Source organism: Dipodomys merriami, unplaced genomic scaffold, assembly GCF_024711535.1.
Source record: "Dipodomys merriami isolate MVZ:Mamm:240054 unplaced genomic scaffold, mDipMer1.0.p SCAF_416, whole genome shotgun sequence".
NCBI lineage: Eukaryota > Metazoa > Chordata > Mammalia > Rodentia > Heteromyidae > Dipodomys > Dipodomys merriami.
In genome coordinates, this window is record NW_027205782.1 from 933,761 (window position 1) to 958,495 (window position 24,735).

At 34.7% G+C, this 24,735-nt stretch overlaps 1 protein-coding gene across 4 annotated transcripts in view; it reads right to left on the reverse strand.

Moving 5' to 3' along the window:
• The window catches only part of LOC138807216 (single-stranded DNA-binding protein 2-like), a 154,261-nt gene extending 130,552 nt beyond the window's left edge, over positions 1-23,709 (reverse strand). For 2 of the 4 annotated variants that reach the window (XM_069992815.1, XM_069992814.1), the window contains exons 1-2: positions 23,652-23,709; positions 16,795-16,879 (exon numbers count right to left, since the gene is read on the reverse strand). The gene's annotated coding sequence lies outside the window, so the exon portion shown is untranslated. Of the gene's footprint in view, positions 1-16,794; positions 16,880-23,651 lie in introns of those variants that run through there. The other 2 variants (XM_069992813.1, XM_069992812.1) reach the window with 1 other exon arrangement.
• Between the last annotated feature and the right edge of the window lie 1,026 nt (positions 23,710-24,735).

Sequence of the window (24,735 nt, forward strand, 5' to 3'; positions counted from 1 at the left end):
TTAAGATAAAGCATCAGGCAGATACAGGGCTTTTTTCCTAAAAATTAAGATTTAGAGTTTAAACATAGAGGGCTGGGAAGGTGGCTCAGTGGTAGAGCGCTTGCCTTGCATGCCTGAGGTCCTGGGTTCGATTCCTCAGCACCACATAAGCAAAAAGAAAAAAGCCGGAAGTGGCGCTGTGGCTCCAGTGATAGGGCGCTAGCCTTGAGCTAAAGAGCTGAGGGACAGCGCCCAGGCCCAGAGTTCAGGCCCCACGACCGGACCCAAAAAAATAAAAAATAAAAAAATTTTTTAAAAAGTAACATAGAAAACCAGTAAGTATTTTCATTTGCACTCTTTATTTTTTGCCTGAAGTATGAACTGATATACCTTTAGGCCTTAACTAGTAGTCCCTAATAAACAATCACGAGCTAAATAATTGCTGCAGAGTTAAACTGACTTCTCTTGAGTTCTTTTTAAACAGACCTTTTAATAGCTCTGCTTTAATAGCTTGCATCATAGGCTATAATTTATTAATAAAATAGGAATTTTTATTGCACAGAAGAGGCTCATCCCAAATTCTTATTTGTCCCTTCCCTATAATTCAAAATTTCAAAGTGGAAACTAAAACCATATAAATTTTGGTTGTTTTGTAGAACATTCCTCTAAGAATATAGAAACATACTCATGAAATAATGTTTCCTTTATATATTAAGTATTATTTATAGAACATTAACTTCTTAACTAAGTTTATACCTAACTGAATATATGTTTTAATTAATTTGAAAACTGTTGCTGGCAGTTGATCTAGACAGGAACTGGCAACAGTGCTCATTCACTAAGTAGTGTCTTGGGTCTATCTGACAGTTTCTGTTTCCTATTGTGAAAGCTCTTATCTGACTATGTAAGCCTGTCCTGAGGGGCCCAGGGCTGTTTTCACTGCCAGCCATCTGAAACCATATAGTAGAAAACGTAGCTTTCATAGTCAAAATACTTCCACCTCTGTTTCTATAGTGGATGAGGACTCAAGCAGGTAAAATTAAAAATATAATATTTAATAATATTCTGCATGAGATTTATCATTCAGAAAAAAAGTGATCATTTGTTAATTTGCTTCCTATGACTTGCTCAAAATTATCACTCTGATGAATTTTTCTTTTTCTCTCAAAATTCATTTTATCATATCGTGGGATAACTTACTTTGGGATAACTAACTTATCTCTTTCAAGCTCTAGCCTTGCTTTTTTAGTTGGCCCACTGAACACTAATTTTTCTATGTAATGCTGGCGCTTTAAATCCAATGTTTTAAAAATTATCAGTACCATCCAAATCTGTCAAACCGAAAGGAGAAAACCTGAACACTCTTAATAATTTTCCTGTTTCACTATTTTATTCTGACATGAAAGAAAACTGTGATGACTGACCCCACTCTTTGTGCAGTATCCCTAAACTCTCCTTGCCCCTTGTCTCCAACATTCTATACTTTTATTCCGTACTCTTCATTACAAAAATAATTAATGATTTCCTAGTATTTTCAAAAAGATAGGCAGATTCCTTTATATAACATTCATTTTCATGAAATTTTTATTTTCTGAAGTTTTCCTCCCATACACTGTACCTCATCCTGCCTATATAAATATACTTGAAATCTATGCTTAACTTCCTCTTAAATCAATGCAGCTTTGGAAATGTTTCGTTTAGATTTTCTAATGATCAAACTCCACCACACTTAATCTTTCCTTTGACATCCTACCTAGCTACCATTTTCTTTTTAAGGCTGTTCTTGATCCCTCAGTAAATGTACTTCCATATATCTACCAAACAACTGAAATCTCAGAGGAAAAAAATAATGAAAATATCTATAGTAAATTGACATTTGCTTTTTGTCTCATTGTTTGCTGTTGGTCTACTTTTTGTGATTGATTTTTACCTACGTAAATTATTTTTTGTAAATTTATACCTTAATTTTTGTAATCTTTTCTCTATCTTAAATTCTCCTTTTCTCTTTAACCCATTTCTTTGTATTTCCTTTTTTCTTTTTGCAATCACCCTTATGTTCTTCTTTTCTTTTTATAGCCTTCTGTTCCCTAATTCCTTTTTTCTTTGGCCCTTTCCTTTATTCTTATTAAATTATGTATATAAAAAAATCCAAAAGCAAATTTAAAATCAATTACATAGCAATCTTTCAAGTAAATTTTTTTCAATTAACATAATAGGCCCATATGGATTTTGTAATGCCACTTTATACTTTCTAAGCACTGAAGTTCTCAGGAGTATTTGAGTAGTAAGAGGGATCAATGGGAAGAGAGCACTTCACAGAATTGCTGTCAATACAGGACTCCAGTAGCTCTGAAATTCAAACATCCTGTTTCTTATTTGAAAATCACTAATGTGATATATGTGTAATGTTTATTTATACATGTGTAATTACCTACTAAAGGAAAATTCGAAGCTAAATTAGTAATTTAGAATTATAAAATGATAATGTTATAATTTTGAAAAGTTTATGACTTTACTCTTGATTATATCTACCTGGGTTTAAATCACAACTGGACTATTTACAAGCTGTTGGATTTTGGGCATGTCACATCATTTCTCTAAATCTTTAAGATGGGGCTCATAATAATGTCTATCAAACAAAGGTGTTATAAAGGTTAAATATGGCAGTTTCTGTAGTGTGTTTAGCACAATCTGGTGCATAGTAAGCACTTAAGTTCGCTATTGCTTCTGCTATTATTATTGTAAACAACATTCCTATTACAAGTTGAGCATCCTTCATCAGAAAATCTGGAATTCAAAAAAAGCTCCAAAGCCAAAAATTTTTTGAACTCCAACATGACACAAGTATAAAGTTGACACTTAACCTCATGTGGTCAGTTGCAATCAAAGTACAGGGAGGCTAAAAATATGGCATAATTACCTCCAGGATTTGTATATAAAGTATGTATGGGATATAATTTCATGGTTAGACTTGAATCCCATCCCCCAAACATCTCATATGTGTGTGCAACACTGATTTACCCTACCCAAAATTTGTTCTCAAAATGAGGTCTCTGTGTCCTGTCTCACTATTTTCCATTTGATTGGCTTGGTTTCCTTTAAGCAAGTGTATTAACAGAGAAATGCGATATAAAGTTATATAACAGCTTCAAAAAGAAATACCTCAATTAACCTGAACTCCAATCTATAAATTCTAACTATAATTCTAAAGTGAAATGTAAAAGAAACTTTAGAAATTTAGATTTGAAGTTATTAAGATTAAAATGACAAGAAGTCCTTATCAGTGGTAAACTCATTCAATCTCAACAAAAGCCTTTGATTTCACCTGTTTTTTCACAGGGCTTTTAAACAAACTGAGTCTCAAAGTAAATAGCCTTTCCCCTGGCTTATAAACTCAGTTTGTCTAAGTATTAAGTAAAATCTCTGGTTGTTTTGTCTAAGAAAAGCCATCTTTACAGAACACAACATTCCCTTTTGTTTAGAGTTGAGGTCTATGAGTTGGTATTTTTTCCTTTTACCAAAGTTTAAAGAAATATGAAAAATGAAATAGTTAATAAAATTTTATTTTATTTTTATGAAATTCATGCTTTTAAAAAAATCCATGATTCACTACCAGACCTCAAACTTTATCTCAGAGCTATAATAATAACACTTGGTTCTGGCATAAAAATAAGCCCCAAAATAAGTGCCTATTGGCTAGAAGACCCGGGAATGTGTGTGTGTGTGTGTGTGTGTGTGTGTGTGTGTGTGTGTGTGTATTCTGCATGTGCGTGTATGTGTGTAAGTACACATATACGTACATGTCATCTGAAATTTGACAAGGGAGCCAAAAGTAGAGAGTAAAAAGGGTGCAGCCTCTTCAATAATAATTGGTGTTGGGAAAACTGGACCTCCATATGTAGAAAACTAAAATTGCATCCCTGTTTGTCACCTGGCACTAATATCAACTCAAAATGGACCAAAGACCTCAACATCAGACCTGAAACTTTGAAACTAGTACAAGATAAAATAGGAAAGATAGTAAAACTTATCAACATAGGCAGAGTGAGAGTCCCAGGGGCACAGAAAATGGATAGAGACTTGACAAATGAGATTACATCAAACTAAAAAGTTTTTGCACAGAAAAGGACATCTTTACTACACCAAAAAGACAGCCAACACACTGGGAGTAGATCATTACCAGCTATATATCAATAAGGGCCTAATACCTAAAATGCACAAGGAGCTCAAGAAACCCTTTCCCCAAAATTAATAACCGAATCAATAAATGGGCAAAGGCGCTAAATAGAGACTTCTCAGAAGTAGTAAGAACAACCAATAGAGAATGGCCAACATGAGAAATGCTCAACATCCCTGGCCACGAAGGAAATGAAAATCAAAACAATACTGAGATTCTATCTGTCCAGCATCTAATATTCCAACAATAACAAATGTTGGCAGTGATGTGAGGCAAAAGGAACCCTATTATAGTGTGGGTGAAAATGTAGACTGGTACAACCTCCCTGGAGAGCAGTTTGGAGACTCCTCAAAAAGCTAAACATAGAACTACCCTATGATCCAGTGATACCACTCTTGGACTTCTATCCAGAGCATTGCAAGTGAGGGTATGGTAAAGACACTTGCACATTCATGTTCCTTGAAACACTGTATTTACTCTACCAAGTTATGGAAACAACCCTGATGCCCTACAATGGACAAGCAAATCAAGAAAATGTACATATATACAATGGAATTTTACTTGTCCATCAGAAATAATATTGTATCATTTGCAATGAAATGTATGGACCTAGAACAAATCATGTTAAGTAAACCAGGCTCAGAAGGATAAATTGCGCATATTCTAAGGATAAATAGCACATATTCTCTCTCCTATGTGGAAGCTAGATCTGAAATACAACTATGCATAACATACACAGGGATCAATGCATTTACACACAAACTGACTAAAAGAGGATATACTTAGGGGAAGAATACAAAAGGAGTGGCCAAAGGGCCCATAAATAGGAGGAAGGGTGAGCAACTATAGTCATATTCAATGTATATTATGTAAAAAAATGAACTATAACTTGAGGGTAGGGATACATGGGGGAGAACTATGAAATGTTAACACTGACAGTGAAACACTTTACCCATAACCTGACTTGTGGAATTGTAAGCCTTTGTACATCTAAATAATAATAATCATAATCATAATCATCATAATAATAATAATAAATTCAAGATAGAAAGGGTAATGTTTTTCATTTTAATAATTTTTAAAACTAATTGACTATTCTCATAATGCACAAAAAACACCATATTCTGGGTAATTTATGTTAACCTAATGAAATAAATTTGTACCAGACATCTATTAAGAGGTCTATTAACAGGTGTAATTTTCCTTCATTTAAAAAGTAGCTGTTTTATACATTTCCTATCTGAAACTGGCTTACCACTGCTGTCCTGTTCTTTACCCAAGTAGAGTAAATTAGATTATTGATGATGCATACAGATACTACTTCTAACAAACAGCTCCTTATATTTTTAACAGACATGGCAGTCATACTTAACCACTAAATGTCCACTTTATTTTAAAAGGTCGACTGTATGTCACATTTTTTTATTTCAAATCTTATCTTCATCAAAGGAAGTAAACCACATAATTAGCACTAACATACCATATATGAAACACAGCAGTTTCTATCCTTGAATTTTTAATGTCATACCTGTATTTTATCCATTTTTATATTAAAAACTAGTCTGATACAAGGTATACAAGTATAACATGGGTATGTGCAACTTAATAAGCTTTAAAGAGGCTTCTACATCCTTTCTTAATTGATGACGTACCTTTTCTATTATCTCAAGTATCTTTATAACAAATCTGAGTTATATAATTATGAGAAAGAAATGGCAAAAGAAAAACATATAATACTTTATCTCATATACTATTAAGAAAAATACACTTTCCTATAAATGATTTTAGAATCCACAAAAGCAATTGAATTCATAAATACTAATAGAAATTGGTGCAAAGAAAGTGCTTTCAGTCTCATATTTGCTTCAGAGTGCAATACACAATCACTCCTCCCTGCAAGCCAGCCCAGACTCAGTCCTCTCTTGGTCACCTTAATCAATTTCTCTGTTATGTCTTTTATCCTTTCTTTCCTCCCGCCCTTTCCTACCCTATCATTTCAGTTTAACTCAAGTCCCTGAAAACTTTTTTCTAATGAAACCAATCTATTCTCATTTCTTCCCTTTCTGTAAGACTGATATGAGATATATTTCTACTGATTATAAGAGCACTGTAAATCTAAATTCTATTCTAAAATTTCACTTTCACATTGATTGAAACTTGGAATAGAATAGAGTTTTACCTAATAAAAAAACATGTCATAAAAATTTGTCAAAGGTCTGTGCTATCACACAAAGCTGTTAAATTTTTCTTTAAAAACAAGAGTTACATGTTTTACCATACAAAAAGTTTTGGTATATGTATACATTGGAAAATGGTTAAATTAAACAAATTAACATGTCTATTACCTCAGATATTTATCTTTTTTCAGAGAAAGGAGGACTTGAAAATCTACTGTCACACCAGAAATTAGTGTCTCACTGCTATAATCCTAGGTACTCAGTTCATCTATCCTGTACAAACTACAGAATTTTCTTCATTTTCTAAGGTTTGGAAGTGGCGCTGTGGCTCAAGCCGTAGAGCACTTGCCTTGAGCTGAAGAGAGCAGGGACAGCAAACACCCAAGCCCAGAGTTCAAGCCCCATGACAGACAAAAAAAAAAAAAAAAAAGAATGTAAGGCTTAATGGTTTTCTCTCATGCATGTATACCATCTTTCATAATTGATCCATCTATCAATGTACTGATCTCAGTGTTTTCTATCATGGCTGTATTAACTGCACTCCTACCAACTATGTACAAGGGTTTCCTTTTCTCCACACTGTTTTGTTTACCTGAAATAACCACCCTAAATAGACTATGGCATGATATTGAATTGTAGATTTAGAGTGCCTATACTCAAAAAAAGCCTTTTAAACTCACAACAGTATGAATACTACTTCAAGTGTCTAGTAATAAATTATTTCATAATATTCATTATTAAGTCTATCATCAAAACTGAATAATATGGATAGGATATTACAAATCTCAATGTTTATTTAATTAACAGAACATGAAGAAACATTTCAATTTTTACTAACTCTAAATGGAACTGTTGGATGCTTTCTGGACAGATTTCCACAGTCTAACTGTACTAAGAAAAGAAAACATAACAGGCTTGAGACTTCTGTCCTTAAAAAGGCTGCATGAGATTGGGTACTGATGGCTCATGCATGCAATCCTAACTACTCTGAGATCAAAGGATTGTGGGTTGAAACCAGTGGTCAGGAAAGTCTGTAAGACTCTTATTTCCAATAAAAGAAGCTCAGGGGGCTGGGAAGGTGGCTCACTGGTAGAGAGCTTGCCTTGCATGCATGAGGCCCTGGGTTTGATTCCTCAGAACCATATAAGCAGAAAAAAAAAAAAAGGCCAGAAGTGGCTCTGTGGCTCAAGTGGTAGAGCGCTAGCCTTGAGGTGAAGAGCTAAGGGACAGCGCCCAGGCCCAGAGTTCAGGCCCATGACCGCCCCCCCAAAAAAGAAGAAGAAGCAGCAGCAGCTCAGGGTCAGCACCCAGGCCCAGAGTTCAAGCCCCAGGACCAGCAAAAATAAATTAAATAAATAAATAGGCTTCATATAAGTGATTTAGGGAAGATTTCTACCATTTAAAGGATGGTAAGGGTGGTTTGCTGTGTTTAGTTTGTACAAAAAATATGGGTTTTGTGTTGGTATGTACCAGGAAGATGGAGCCTACAGGACTAACGTAAAAACCACTGGGCACTGAGATTCAACTGTTACCCTGTTGGACATCTTGAATGTTTAGTGTTAAGTAGCTACTGGTGGAATTAAGTATATCATTTGTAACTAGAAAGGGGTTTGTAAAGCTTGTATTGTTTCCTCCAGATCTTCTTCTGTAAACTTTTTCATTTTCCTTCTGACTTAACCTTCCTCCCTCCTCTTTCCTTTCCTTTCTCCTTCCCTTTTTCCTTCCTTCCTTTCTTCCTCCTTTATCCTCATCTTTATTTATTTATTTATTTGCTTTTATAAGCTTTTGCTGCCATGAATTAGATAGACGAGTATCATATGCTGCTAAGTTCTGAGTCCTTCTGGTGAATCATTGGATCTGGAGGAGGTCCTGGAAGATTTCTGACACACATGGTTACCATATTTGTCTTAAGTAAAATAGTGACATTGTCTTTTTTCTCCTTAATTCTGGTTATGGTCATTTGTTTATTCAAGAGGAAGTCTCAAACTTTTTCTGCCTAGGCTGACCTTGAACTATGATACTTCTCTCAGCTTCTCAGTATCTAGGATTATTAAGTGTGTGTTACTGGTGCCCAGCCTGCTTTGTATGTCCCTCTCCCACAGTATAACCCCTGTTTTCACTGTATTTGATGTTGGTATAATTTGGGGAGGGGAAGGGAAAAAACAAATTGTTTAAATAGGGATACAGGTATACCCATTCCAACAATGAAATGTACAAGATGGTTTGTTGAAAAACAAACTTTACAACTTTGATGGGGTGGGGTGGGGATGGGAAGGAAGACTTACAAAGATTTGTGCAGTAACAGGCTTAGAAAAAGACATTCACAGTCCATTGATGTAGAAGTCAGACGAATGACTGATTGATTGTCTTTGGTAAAATCTGAGGACCTCTAGCATTAAAGTACAATTTCCCAAGCTTATGTGACTGAGTATATATAAATCCCTCCAGAACAATGTTCTTTCAGTTACTTACTCAACTGATTCCAAAAACCTTCTTCAAAAGTTAAGTGGCCACTATATTCTGGACATATTAGGTAGTGGAGACACAAAGGAAATATAGCCTCAATGTTTCTACACTCATAAAGCTTAATAAATACTAAACTCTCAAGCTCCTCAAAGCCTTCCCTTAACTCTGAAGGCTGACTTTAAAGCACAGTCTCCACTGTTGACATAATACATTGCATTTATTTTTCTTTCAGACTATGTTTTCTTGTGATCATCTATTGACTTGTCTTCTCTATTAGATAGAAATTGCTTAATGGCTGTGTTTCTGTTTTATTTCTAATCTCTTTAGCACACAGACTTGTGTCTGGCAAAGTCAATAAATGTATTTTTTTTTGGGTCCGGTTGTGGGGCCTGAACTCTGGGCCTGGGTGCTGTCCCTCAGCTCTTCAGCTCAAGGCTAGCGCTCTACCACTTGAGCCACAGCGCCACTTCCGGCTTTTTGTTTATGTGGTGCTGAGGAATCGAACCCAGGGCCTCATGCATGCAAGGCAAGCACTCTACCACTGGGCCACCTTCCCAGCCCCAATAAATGTATTTTTAATTAAAGAAAATTTGAAATTTTTAAGAAGGAGGGAGTGAGGTGTCCTAACATTCATACTAAAAATAACAGAAGATATAGATCAAATGCTTGAAATAAACCACAAAGGATACTAATTTTTTTAATATTTCTGTGGATCACAAATAATGAAATACTACAAAGCTAAAGGCTCTAGTTAGAAAATAAAATTCATACCAATGTTCCATGATAATTCTGGCATTGTGATAAATATCTCAGAATTACAGGAAAAAAATTGTAAGGAACAGCTGCATACACAAGAAAAACAGGAAAAGGAAAAGAGAAGCCAGAAATAATATGGTAATCAAACTTTTAAAATAAAAACCATTTAAAGGAAAACCACTAAATTCTTTACAAATTATTTTGCCCGTTTTTTTCTTGCTATAGCAACAAAACAGCAAAGTGAAAGTAGCACAGAAAGACAATTCTTCCGGAATGCTTTCCTTCTAATTTTGCATACTTGGTTACATCTAAGTGATCATGCTGAAGAATACAGAATAAAACATTTCATCATTTGGGGATGTGTTTTTTAATTTAATACAAAAGGAAGAACATGGCACTATTATCCAATCTATGTAAACAATTGATCACAAACAGATGAAATGCTTATGTCAGTGCTTTATTAAACCCTTCCTGGACAACAGTAAAATACAGTAAGCTAAATTAAAACATTCTTTACCAATACAATAGTTGTTTATTTTAACAGATAAATTTTGAATGTGAAATGTCATCATTATATATCTCTAACTGAAGGCCTTTGTGATGATTTGCATGATCCAATTTAATGAAACAATATTATACATAATGTATATTTATTTTCATCAGTGTATCTTTGTTTATAATGGAGCTAATGCCATAGTAAAAATCAATTCTTTAGGGGTTAGGAACAGGTCACGGAGGTGTCTGGACATAACAAAGCAAAAGGAGGAATCCTTACAAATCCTTTGGTAGCAAGCCTACACATAATATTTTAAAAATTATAGAAACTAAATGAAGACATACACATATACAAGTACAAATAAAACTGGAAATATCTGAATGTAATCAGTAAACTATAGCAAAGTCTATCTTAGTATAAATATTAGTAACAGAATTTTGTAAAAATGTTACAATGGAAGGAAATATGGTAAAGAGTACATGGGATCTCCATGTATTATTCTAGCTATGTATGTGAACCTATAATTTTCTCAAAATTAAATTTTAATGAAAAAACCAATCAGGTACATTCTGCCCTGTGGTCATAATTCATACCCATTCAAATACAAAATACATTCCTCCCTTTCCCCATAACCACAAGTCTCTTCACAGTTCAAAATCCAGATTGTCTTCATCTAAATATGGGCTGAGATGAAAATGATGCCCTGGAGCAGTGTATTTGAGTTATCATTCCTCTTAATCTAAAACTTGTACACTAAATAGACAAGTTATCTCCCTTCAACAAAAATACCAAAATTACTCAAGTATATGAAAACCACAACAAATACTCCCAATCAAAGGAGGGTAGGAAAGAGTAACGGATAAAGCATGTAATGTCATTGGTCCAAATAAATCTGGAATCTCTGGCAGGGCACATTGTAGTTAGTACCTTGATCAGAGTCCAGAATTACTCAGTGGGAGTACTTTTCTGTGTTGCAGGCCATGTTCTATAGCTTCATGGTCTACCATCTGAGTCATACTTCCTTTTCCATTAAAAAGAAGAAAAAAAAAGCTCCTGTCTGCAACTGAGGACTTATCTCAGCTTATTTCCTGCTTATGGAAATTCAAGGATCCAAAAGTAATTTTGTTTGGTCATGGCCCCTTTTCAGTCTCTCTTAGCCTAGGCTGATATATTTCTTTAAAATAAAACTTTAACAAATTTCTGTGTATCAATGTATAAATTTATAAGCCAGAGACACAGGCTTTTTTTTTGTGCCAGTCATGAGGCTTGACTCAGAGCTGAGGTGCTATCTCAAGGCTAGCATTCTACCACTGAGCAACAACTAAACTTTCAATTTTTTTTGGATGGGTAATTTTTTGGATGGGTAATTCTTCTTTACCTGGGGCTCCTTGTGAAGCTGCTATGGGACAAAGTCCTAAAGAGTCTTAGAGATATATAATTCCTTTCAATAACATACAGTTTAACAAACCAACGACCAGAAGCCAGAACATCTGTGTTGTGGGGGTTGTCAAATGAAGGGGAGAGAGGTGGATGAATAAAGAGGAAGGGTGGGCAAACACAGTCATAATATTCATTGTATATAGGTGAAAAGAGAACTAGCTAAATTTGAAAACAAGAATTCTTTTTTAGCTTATTTTTCTCCAGGCATATTTCATGAGAGGTAGTTAAAGGAAACAAGTGACACTTTGTTTATTCCAGGTCATCACCTCATTAATGATCCATTGATTCATTTTCTACTTCCCGTGTACCTTAAATGAAAATTTTGCCAAACTTTCTGCCACTAGATAACATAAAATTTTGTTATTTCTGGTTTCAAATAACATGGTTATCATTTTCTGTTAAGCTATCACCAATATCATGAGTCCCTTCTCTAGTTTCCATGAGTAGTCTTCTCTATCCATCCATTAGACTTATATACTCTAGGTTTTATTAAAGCACCATTCCATTTCCAATATTAAATTCTATTTTGATTATTTCTTGCTACATAACAAACAACATTAAGCAGAATAGCAGAAAAAATAACAATCCTTTATTATGCTCATGTCTTCTGTTCTTCAATACTTTGGACAGTAAATCCTGGCTCTTTTCACAGATTCTACAATGTCTAGACAAAAGTTATGTAGACATTTAACGGCTGTGAGCTTCTTCACTCAAATGTTTGTGCCTGGTTCTGGGTTTCTGAAAAACTCAGCTCAGGCACTGAAGACTGAAACTTCTGCCTTAGAACCAGGCTTGGTGGACTGGGTTTTGAGAGGTAGCTTGTAAAAAAAAGCCAGACATGTATTCCATGAGACCAAGGCAAAAGTTTCAAGGCTTCTGATGTAAATTATATAACTCTAATTTCATGGTGTCATATTCTATTGATTACTAGCAAATCATTAAAGATGGCATAGATATCAGGGATGAGAAATTAGACTTCAGCTCTTCATAGAAGAATGGCAAGGTTATGACATGGGTAGGATAGAGAAAGGAAACAACACAACAGAGCCAGGGAACCAGTGTAGCACCTTATCCAGACACATGTTGCCAAACCTCTTGCCTCACCATTATGTCAGAGTAAAGGCTGACTACAGTTGAGAATACTTCTGGGGTCATCTGCCAGTGGTACCCAGCAACAATCCCAACAGGATTTTCCCAACTCTAGAATTTGGCCACTGGTTTCATACATCCCATTATAGTCACATTTTCATGGCACACCATACCTTAATAATTCCCTTCAGAGCCATCTTGGCTCTCAAACTATTGGGAACTATTCTAAAGTAACAATAAAAATAAAGACATGTACTGAAATCATTCATTAATAATGTTAAAGGTCTAAAAATTGTGATGATTGTTATTTGATCCTTTATTCTTTTCTTTTCTTTCTCTTTCTTTCTTTTCTTATTTCTTTCTTCCCTTCTTTCTTTTTTTTTCTGGTCCTGAGGCTTGAACTCAGAGTCCAGGCACTGTTCCTGAGCTTCTTTTACTCAAGGCCAGTGCTTTACCACTTTAGTGACAGTGCCACTTCTGGCTTTTTCTGAGTAGTTTTTATTGGAGACAAGGGCTTCATGGACTTTCCTTCCTAGGCTGGCTTCAAACTGCAATCCTCAGATCTCAGCCTCCTAAGTAGCTAGGATTACAGTCATGAGCCACTAGTACCTGGCTTACTGGATCCTTTTTTTAAAATGATGATTAAAACTTATCTGTGACTTACTGTGTTTGTATTATTTAAGTTTTACAAAATATTTCTATGGCTTCTACAGCATTATACTATCAGGTTGAAAATTTAATAAGTATATGCAAATTAAGGTCTGAATAGTCTTTGAAATAGCTTAGTGCCACCAACCAAATCACATGTGAGGAAAGAAACCTCATATATCACCATTCTACTATTGACATTGCCAGAATTACAACAGATAAGAACACCATTTCAGAAGTACAACTTCTGTATTCTGTATTCAAAGTCCATACAAGAATTCATATCTATGACAATCATATCTCACCAAATATAAGATGTCACTGATCATTTTTTCTGGGGTGCATGTCAAACCCAGGGCCTTGCACATGCTAGGTCAGTACTCTGTCGCTAATCTGCATACTGAGCCATGACACTGATCTAAAATTATTTTATGTACCAGCAAATAAAAGGCAAGGAATACTGCAAAATAATTACAGCATGTCAAGAAACACTTAATACATGCTTCTGAAAAGAAAATAACAAGAAAAAGTGCTATTATGTTGAGAAATGTCCCTACCAGTTAATTCAAGTTTCAAAACTTCTAAAAGAAGCCAGTCACGGATCATTTGGGACCATGTAGTTTTCCTACTAAATCTGAAATTATTCCCCACCCCACGCAATACATGACTGTTTTCTAAAATGAAATTGTGGTCTATAAAAGTCATTCAGCCATTCATATAGTTTGAACCTCAAGTCTTGCTTCAACAAGCACCAAGAGCTTTTGAATCTTAGGAAAGTGTGAATCAAGACAGTGTGTTAACACCAAACAAATTTCATTAGTTGCCCTGAGGTGTATTGTTCAAGTTGGAGGCATCCTGAAATAAGAGAAAGATCTGAGCAATTATTATAGAACATACCAGTTATAGAACATATCAGCTGTGCTATCTAAGTTAGTCTAGCTAGTCTAAGTATTTCTCTCTAAATTGTATTCTCTCACCAATCATAATGCTATTCTTTTTCCCTATCAACCCATTTTGGGCCAAGTTTTTCTTCCTAGACTTCAAGTCTTATTTTACCTTTATTCTCTTTACAGCTTAAGATGAGTCCTCCCAAGTTTCTGTTCATTAGCTATGTTAACTATCAATAATTTTTAAATTGTCTACCCAAATCCTTACCACAATATCTTTTTGCCCCATTGACATTATTTACTATTTCATTTGCTACCACACTAATTTGGGGCTTTCCTCAATGCCAAAAATATTGGAATAGTTTAGGCCTTGAGCCCTTTCTTCAGTTTCTGTTCTAGCATGTCCCTAAATTTATTATCTGAAAATATAATTTTCTGTTTCCAATATGCCCAGTGACTTAGCACTGCAAAGGCTTTATCCAGAACAGGTAAAACTATGTGAGACCATGAAAAATCTGAGTTTTCCTGGTTAACTCACACTCAATATTTAATCAAAGATATGTCTTCAACTTCTCTAGATACCGGAGTTATTGTCTGAACTTTTTAATTTATGGATTTTCAATTGTTGTGGAAAAAATTTCCATTGTTTACTGATTCACTCTACCAAGAACCCCTGAGAGAGAACTCTAGATTGGGGAAGCAGTCAGATGTAGAAACAGCTATTTTAGTGTTTTAGATACATGCCTAAGGATCTGAAGTACGATTAGTGAGAAAAACAGGTTTTTATAACCAGATGGACGTAAAGGAGAACAAAATAAGTGGGTTAAAAAGATTCATCTGTAGTATGGGTAACTTGTTTATTATATGAACTTTCTGTTTCTATAATAAAATACTTGAAACTAATGTACAAAGAAAGGGAGATTCAGTTCAGGGTTTAAGGGGCTAAAGTTCAGGATTAGGCAGCGCTGCTGGTTCATCTCTGATGAGTACTCATGGTAGACTGTGTCACATGGTGGGAGAATGTGCAGAAGAGATCATGACAGGACAGGAAGCCAGGAGACAAGAAGACATTCAGGCTCCCTCCCTTCCTAACAACCTACTCATAAAAAACAGGAAGGGACCCTGTGAGAACTACATTAATCCCCTCTGATGGCAGTGTCCTCATGTCCAAAGTACCTTACAAAGTTACCACTACCTCATTGCTGCCACACTGCAGACCTACTTTCTAGAATACCTTTAGGGCACACTCTCAGGCCACATCTAAGCCATAATACTGGTTACATTATGGTAGTAGTTCATTAGAAAGAGAAATTCAGGGAGAACAGAAACTAATCTACTTTGGTTACAATAGGAAGCCAAGAGCATCTCTGATAGAGTTCTCTCCCAACTCAATTCTAAGCACCATCTTCTTCCTCATGCTACTTTGGGAGTTACAATTCCATCCAATCCTACTCTTAAATCTCATACAAATCATTTAAATAGGGATACAGGTAGACCCATTGCAACAATGAGATGTACAAGTCGTTATGTCGAAAACGAACTTTACAACTTTGGTGGGGTGGATAGCGAGGAGATAGGGGGGAGAAGGATGGGAAGGGATGGAAAGGGGAAACAAAGGAGGAGGCTACAATGCTTGATAAGAAATGTACTCATTATCTTGCCCATGTAATTGTAACCCCTCTGTACAGTATTTTCACAATAATATATATATATATATATAAAATGCAAGTTTAAAAAAAATCTCATACTGAATTTCTTTAAGAACAAGATGTTTTTTTTCTCTTTTGAAGCTTGATTCTGATTTTTAAGGATTTTTAGACAGAATTATTCCTTCCCATACTAACCAGACAAGTATCCCTCTGAATTGGTTTTAGGTACTTGCTAACAGATACTTTCATAGGTGCTGGCCTCAATTCTACTTTTAGGAAAAAAAAATAAGTGGATTTTCACCATCCCAAATTCAATCTGTGCTTCTCTTATGCTCTAAAACCATAACAATTCCCATCTTTTCATAATACTAGCTCCTCATTTTTAGAAAACTGTTTCTTGTTTTTTTTAAAGTCCAATTCTACTAACTCATATAATCACTTTCTAAAACCAGATTTTCAGTTTTGCCAAAATATGCTCAAGCCAAGGACCATTTACTGCCTTTCCTTAAACTATGTTTTTTTTCCACATCATATCTGTTTTTGACAAAAATCTTCTGCCCTCTTATCTAAAATGTCATTTTAATCCATAATTTTTGATAACTCAATTCAGTGGTGTGGGTATTCAGTCTTATAACAGATAATCAAAAGTTGTAAGAAGAACAGAATATTTCCAACTTTTTAAATCTCATATGCAAAAGAGGAGCTTATAATACACAGAAATCTTACAATGAATCTCCTTGGAGAATTAAAAGTTACTATATAATTTTTATAAATCTGAAATTGCCTAAATCAGACATAATGATAAGAAATGCCTTTAGGAGCTTGAAGTTTGCCTAGGATTTTTAAAGCTTCACTAAGCCTCAACACCCCATTGTCTTGTACTTTTATATAATAAGATTATTTTTCAAGAAAAGAAAAAACAATTTCTTGAGTACAAAAGCAAACAAAAAATGACCCAATAAAATTTTTAAGAACAGTGGCTTACAAAAACTCTAACAACAGAACTTTAGAAAAGTATATGTTCACTTACATAATCATGGAAAGCTTTTGCTTCGCTTGAGTGTTCACATGTTTCCCGTCTCTCTGGAGCTGCACAGTAGAGATCCCAAAATACACTGAAAAATAATTATGGTAACATTAAGAAAATCACATAACACCAATATGATAAATCACAATCTTAAAGTATGAAAAATATATTATTCTTTACATAAACTTTTCTTTTCTTCAAGACAGGTACTTTTGAGAAATTTAAATTCAGGTGGGGCTCTTTAGGCAATAATATGGTAGCAATAAGACATCTTTCAGAAACAGTATTTTCCTAAAATGATAAGGTAATCTATAATAGTAATTTTGTATATATATAATTATAGTATTTTCCCAGTTATCTATGTAAATAATATCCTACTTCAAATATTAAAGTATAATATGGCTCATTAATTATTCAAGATAGGTGTGTGTGTGTGTGTGTGTGTGTGTGTGTGTGTGTGTGTGTGTGTGTATTTGTGCTAGTACCATGGCTTAACTAAAGGCTTCATGATTTTGCTCAACTTTTTTGCTCACCACTGGTACACACCAGTGATCCACACCTGCCATCTGTATTTCTGGGTTAATTGGAGATAAGGATCTGACCAACTTTTCTGTCCAAGCTGGCTCCAGAGCTTTGATTCTGCAGGTCTCAGCCTCCTAAGTAGCTAGTGCTAGTAGTGCTAGCTACTACCGGTGTGAGCCATCCTTGGCTACCTTGAAGAAAGTTTTGTTATTCCACTTACAACCATTAAATTACATTGGGAAGCCAGGTGACATTGGCTCGTGCCCATAATCCTAACTATTCAGGAGACTAAGATCTGAGGATTGAGGTTTAAAGCCTGTCCAGGCAGAAAATCTTGGAGATTCTAATTTCAAAATGACCAACAACAACAAAAAAAAATAACTGGACTGGATATATGGCTCAAGCAGTAGACCACAAGTCATATTGGGAAGAGCTGAGTAAAAGGGTAAGGTCTTGCGTTCAAGTCCCAATATTGGCACAAAAGAATTATATTAGTCAAACAAACAAGAAGATTCTTAAACTCTCCATTGTTTTTTTCTTGCAATTAATTAGCAAAATAAGTTAGTGAGTTGGAAAATAACCATTTAACTCAGTTTTTAATATCTGGTTTTAAAACATGATTCTTAAAAAATCATAAGGTTCTGACTATTCTTCCCTTTATTGAAATAATAATAAGAATGAATTGTTAGTTTGAAAAAACAGAAAAGCAAATGTCTGAAAGAACTGATTATAAAGGCAATGATCCATTGTAACAATGAGATATATAAGACACTATGTTGAAAATGAACTTTACAATTTTGGGCGGTGGGGAGGGAAGAGTTGGGGAGATATGGAAGGAAGGGATGGTAAGGGAAAAACAAAGGAGGTAACAATGCTCCATAGGAAATGTACTCATTACCCTACTAATATAACTGTAACCCCTCTGTACAGTATTTTTACAATAAAAAATATATATGGAATTAAATAAATAATGATAAATTACTTTTATACCATATTCGCAACATAGAAGTAAAAGGTAGACTAAACAAAGTGGCCAAGGATATAGGCGTTAGAGTTGGAAATGTCTGAGAAATAAGCCAACTCTGCTGAATACCTTGACCAAATTGTTTAAATGTATCAGGAACTCCATTTCCTCCTCATGTAATGAGATTATTTTAGAAGATTATATAACACAAGTACAATATTGATCACATTATAAGCATGGATATATAGTAAACATATGTGTGTATAAGCATATATATACATATATATGCTTTTAACCTAGATAATTCACTTAGTCTGGACTTTTCCTCAGCTAGAAAAAAAAATTCTATAGGTCTTACAACATAAATTAAATTCACAATTAATTCAACAAAATAAATTACCCTCAGAAATGAAAAACACAAGAGACTGAGTATTACAATAATTTCCTTTAATGCATTCTTTCATTTGTTTAAAATGCCTAAATACGTAAGTTATATTGCTTAAGTTATTAAATTTTCACAATTACTATGGATAAATGCTGATGGCACAAATTATGTCAATATGGTGATTAAAAATATGAATTCATTTCTTAAAGGAAGAATTGGGCTTTGTAGTAGGTAGATCTCATAGCAATACTTGATTTATCCTTTGTTGAAGAGATTTATTAATCTACTTTAATAAGTTATTCTGATTGCCAACTCACTCAACTTGTTTCTTCATTCACAAGAGCACCAAGAGTGAAAACATGTAGACATTTACAGACTGAGATTCTACACAACTTGAGATGCTGATGATGACTGAACTTCTCAATTCCTGTAATCCCTACTTCTGTTTACTGGTTTATCTCTCCTATTATTGATTTCCTTTATGGTAACATAGCTTTTTACACTTTGTAAATATTTGTAAAAGAGGTTTATACGACAGGAGAAATCCATTTTCAAATATACTATAAAAATAAAAGTCAGAGGTCATAAAGTCATAACTGGACCATCAACAAACCTACTTTTACCATATGAGCAAGAAAATATTGTTGACAATATTTGCTATGCCAATCATTTGACCTCGGTAGCAGCCACAGCTCTCGTGGTCATTGTAAGAAGGCAATTTTAATTATAGTCCTGAATTCTTAACATAAAACACAGATTATAAAGCCCAGATCAAAAAAGTTAAGGATTAAAAAGGTCACATATTTGTTGGATTTAAAGCCCATGGTAGTGGCCTCACTGTATACAATGAGCAGAAAAGCTTAGACTCAGGGTATTCCTCTGGAAGAGGAATATGTAACTTTCAATTCTCAGAGACTTCATGACTTCAAAACTGTTAAGAGCAATTGATTTATATAGAGGAAGTGGGTACCTCAAAGAGTACATTAATAGTTTTAGGTGAAATAACTAAAAACATTAAAAATGATACTCCTCTATATTCTGTGTATGCTGAATTTAAACTAGATATGGCAGGAAATTATTAATGCGCCAATTATTTAAAATTTACTGGCTAGTGCCAAACTTTACAAGATCAATATCATGAAAAAGGGATCCTTTGAATCGAAGTGTGAGTAGAAAAATAAAAAAAAACAAAAACCAGTGGCAGACTTAAAATCTATAACAAACCAGCTTAAAACAAAGCAAAAAGTTGAAACTCTAGAAGAAGCCAAAGACCAAAGCAGGCAGTAACTTGTTCTCAACCATGATAATACAGAAATAGGTTAAGTTCATGAGAAATGTAGTTAAAGAGAAACAGGTACACAATCTAAAATTAGTGCTATAATGAAAAAAATCTGTAAATCTTTACTGTTAACCCATTGATCCCACGTGAACAGATGTTTTAAATGATTTCTTATGTCACGTGGTGGACATCATTGTAAAGATTTTAACATAAGAAGAGACTCAATGACATTCAGAAAGTAGTTAAGGATTTACATTCTAAATCTAGATATTATAAATGTGTATGATATATAATGGTATTTTTACTTGGTAACATTATACAAGCGATCAGTCTTAAACCTCAGGCAAACAGCAGAATGATGGTTCATAATTATAACAAACCGTTGCTCCAAATACAGGAACAATACCCAAAGACTGCACCTGTTCCTGCCATATATGTATACGAGACAAACAGAGGAAACCCGCAACCACAACTGACCAAGTGTGGTTTCATTCATCATAGGACTTCTAGAAAGGCATGCTTTCAGGAGAGATTAAAAAGGTGGTATTGAATTATGTACAGGGAAACCATACATAAGGCACTTTGGGAGAGATTTGTTTTCTCCTTTTAAGAAAGATGCTGAGAACTGAGTGCATAAGGCACTAAGTAGGAAATTCTTCTACTAAAGAAACACAAAACAAAAGAAAACAAGACTTGCAAATACCTCTTCTACCAATTACTGCTACTGAAAACACACATCTGGGCATAGTGGTGCCACAATGAATTGATATACACAATGTATTGATAGGCATTAAACACTAGCAACTTTTGGTGTGTTCATACTTAGTTCTCTCTCAGGGTCTATGTGTAAATATTTCAGATATTTTTTAAACAATTTTTTACTCCTGAAAGTTAGTTAACACCACCTCCATCAGTTCTCTTATCAGAGATAGTTCTATCCTACTTTGAAAAAAAATCTCTGAATAAGAACTGAATTTCTTGCCATCAAACCTACAAGTATCCCTATATCTTCTCTTACTCTCTTCTTCCTTACAATTCCTAACTTGTTCTTTAGATGATCTTTCTCCCTCATCTCCCTGGTGGCTTACATCACTAGTTATCCCTTCTCTCCTGTATCTTAAGCCTCTCTCTCTACTGCCTCCTCCTTGCAAAAATTAAACACAGTAATTTATTTCCCACCTAAAATGAAAAACTTCTCTTTCAAATCTACGATATGTCTCTGGTTGATACTTTTACTCCTCATCACAGTTAAACTTTTGAGCGAACTTACCATATTCACTATTTCCTACTTCCCAAATTCTCAGTCACTTCTAGATCTACAAGTCTCACTTCCTGGCTCATTTCTCACCTTGCATATAAGTCTTTTTACTATATTCTGAAAGGGCATGTTCATCCTGTTACTTTACCTTTCCACCATATTTGGCACTGGAAAATCCTCTTTCTGCTCAAAACTTTCCCCTTTGCTTTCTCTGAGGCTTTACTTTCCCATCTTTAGCTATGCTTTCTTATCTTCTTTGTAGAGTCCTCACATCTTTAAATGTTAATGATACAAGGGCTTTGCATAATACTCATTTGTCTCTTCACAAACAGACAATAACGTTCACTCATCCTCCTCTCTATTGAACATCAAAACCATATAACCAGCTGCTTGTTCAAGAACCTGACTTGGGTAGCATGTATTTCCATTTCAGCATGCTTAAGAAGCTTCACTCTTCACCAAATTCTGCTAATGATACTTCAAGACTTATATCTTCCCACATTCTTCGTTCCCTCCCACCTGATACACTAGGTTCAAGCAATCTCTCTTTACTCATTGCAATAGCTTCCCAAGTACTGCCCAGCTTTTGAACTTATTCCTGTTCTTTCACCATCTACTCAACAGAACTAGACTAATATTGTTAGGATGAGATTAGTCACCTACTTTAAAACCTACTTGTATGGTATCATCTTTATAACTCAATGCAAACTCAGTCTGCTAATCCAGACTTACTCTTTCTACTCCTCCTACATATTATACTCTCTTTGTCCCTCATCTCTGGTCTTTACAAGTAATACACTCTCTTCAGAACACTCCCTTCTCTATCTCCCCATGTCTCTCTGGTTAGCTCATACATACTTAATTTAGTTAGATAACAGCTGCTCTAGGGTGAAATGTATTTGGTATGTGTCTACATAGTACTCTGCATGTCCTCCATGCAGTACTTATTTCTCACTCTATCTTGAGCTTTTTGCTTTTCCCAGTAGACTGTCACTAGCAATAAAATAAAAATAAAAATAAAATTAAAAATGTAGGAATTTATAATTGTTTTGTTCATGGACTCCATAGTATCTGGCACATGAAAGGCATTCAATAAATATTTGTTGATAGAATGTAATAAATAGATTTTACAGATTTACAAAAAGAAATTTATGCAAAGACTCATGAGAAAAAAATTTAAATATGTACCACCCACAACATGATAAAAACACAAAGAAATACAAAGGTATGAAAGGTACTTTTTCAAGGTAGCTCAGTGGTAGAGTGCTTCCTTGCATGCATGAGGCCCTAGGTTTCCTCAGCACCACATAAGCAGAAAAAGCCAGAAATGGTGCTGTGGCTCAAGTGGTAGAGCACTCGCCTTGAACTGAAGAGCTGAGGGACAGTGCCCAGGCCCAGAATTCAGGCCCCATGACCGAAAAAATAATAAAATTTAAAAAATTTTTTAAAACCTGCTAAAAATGTGTTTCAATTACTCAATTACCTTCCAACCACTGTATCAGAGAACTCTTTATCAAAAATATGCTTTTCCATTTTGAAAAAGTAGAGATAAACTCATTTTTGTATTTTATTTGTAACTTACTCTTCTCTTGTTCTCAGATCTTTTTGTTTGTTTGATAAGTAACTGTTATTTGGGGTAAAACTGGCCTATTATACCAGATGTCAAATCAAATCATTATTTCCCAATCTCAGTCTCATCAAAGAAACTGGAGAGCTTGCATACCAAAGCTTATGAATAGATCTATATAGTAGCCTAGCATTATGAGGAGAAGGAAATAAAATTAATAGTAATAATAATAATAGAGACCTTGCTTTCTTTCCTACATATTATATTCAGTCACTTCTGAGTATAATTTATGTAAGAATACAGCAAAAAGTTAGCTGTCTCAAAGCCAACAAGAGAGCCCTCATCAGAAATCAGCCATTCTGGTGAAACAAATAACAAAAGGTGAACCAAAAGCAACAGTAATACTCGCAAGAGAATATGTTGGAAATGAACTTTACAACCTGGGGGTGGGGGGGGGGGAGGGGAGGCAGGGCAGGGGAACAAGAAATGTACTCATTACCTTTGTAACTTAGCCCCTCTGTACATACCTTGACAATAAAATTAAATTTAAAAAAAATCAGCCATTCTGGCATTTGGTCTTGAACTTGTCACCTATAGGACTGTGAGAAGATAAGTTTCCATTAAGCTTAAACTAATCATTCTATGGTATTTTCTTAAACCAGCCTTAACAAACTTATGCAAAAAACATACTTTAGTTGGAGATTCTATACACTATCTTAAATTTCATCTTGACTCAATGGAAATATCTTTAAGTTAATATAACCTGAGTTTTTGTTTCTCAAAGCTATCTTGCAGGTAACAATTTTGAAAAATGAAAAGAGAAACAAGTATACTACAAGCCTACCATAATACACTGTCAATGTAAATAAAACATGGAATACTTACCACCACCAAGAATGTAAGAATCCCGGTGGTTCCCCCAATGTGATGTTTTTTTCCCATCTTATCTAAAATGAATAAAAAAGGTATTAAATACTTTCCCAATAATACTCTCTCCCCTTCTCTCCCCTCTCTCTCTCTCTCTCTCTCTCTCTCTCTCTCTCTCTCTCTCTCTCTCTCTCTCTCTCTCTCTGTTTCTCTCTCTCACACACACACACACAAATTAGAAAGCAATGCTTTATTTAAAATACCATAATAATTTTAAGTTCATAATTTTCATATTATCCTTTACTCCAATTCTCCAAGTACTCATTTCACATAGCAATTTGTAGGCAGCATTAGTATATAAGAGAAGATGGAACCATTATTTTTCTGTGAATTGCTTCTTACAGTGCCAGTTATTAAGATTCTGTACTAGCTCTGATTCTATGCTCTTTGAGATGCTGACACTGAGAATCTATTTGTACACTACCCTCAGTCCTTCATTAAATTAATCCCCATTAGGTCCCATAAACCAACAACCTCTTGAAAGAGACTGGAAATAAGAACAGGGGACAAGGAGTAGGCATCCCTACTGTGGATGCAACTACAGCAGCAGTTAATTCCAGCGATGATTTAAGCTATTTTCACTTTAGCTGTTTCCAACACAACCAGAACCAGAACCAGTCCCTGCGTCCTCTTTTAGAAGCACCAACAAAACCTCTCCTTAGAGGTCTCATGCTCCGTTCCACAAGGCTACTCTGACCTCTTGAGGTACCAACAACCAGACAGCTCTTTCTCTCCCTAGAAATCTAAGGCTCAGCTACTTGACCTTTCACTTTTAATTTTTTTAAATAACCATACCTCTTTATTTTGGTGGCCAGCCCTGGTAACTGTTTATGGCTGTTTATGGTTTTAAACAGCTTTATAATTTCTATGTTACCTTTTTGGTTTTTAAACATTTGTTCATTTATGCCCCTATGTTACATTTTCTCCATTGAAATACTTAACATGTGTTTAAAAAGAATGTATCGACTGTGATTACATGACTCCACAGGCTCTCATGCAGTAAGAATATTTAAGATGTATTCCTTTCAAGCAGAATGAGATG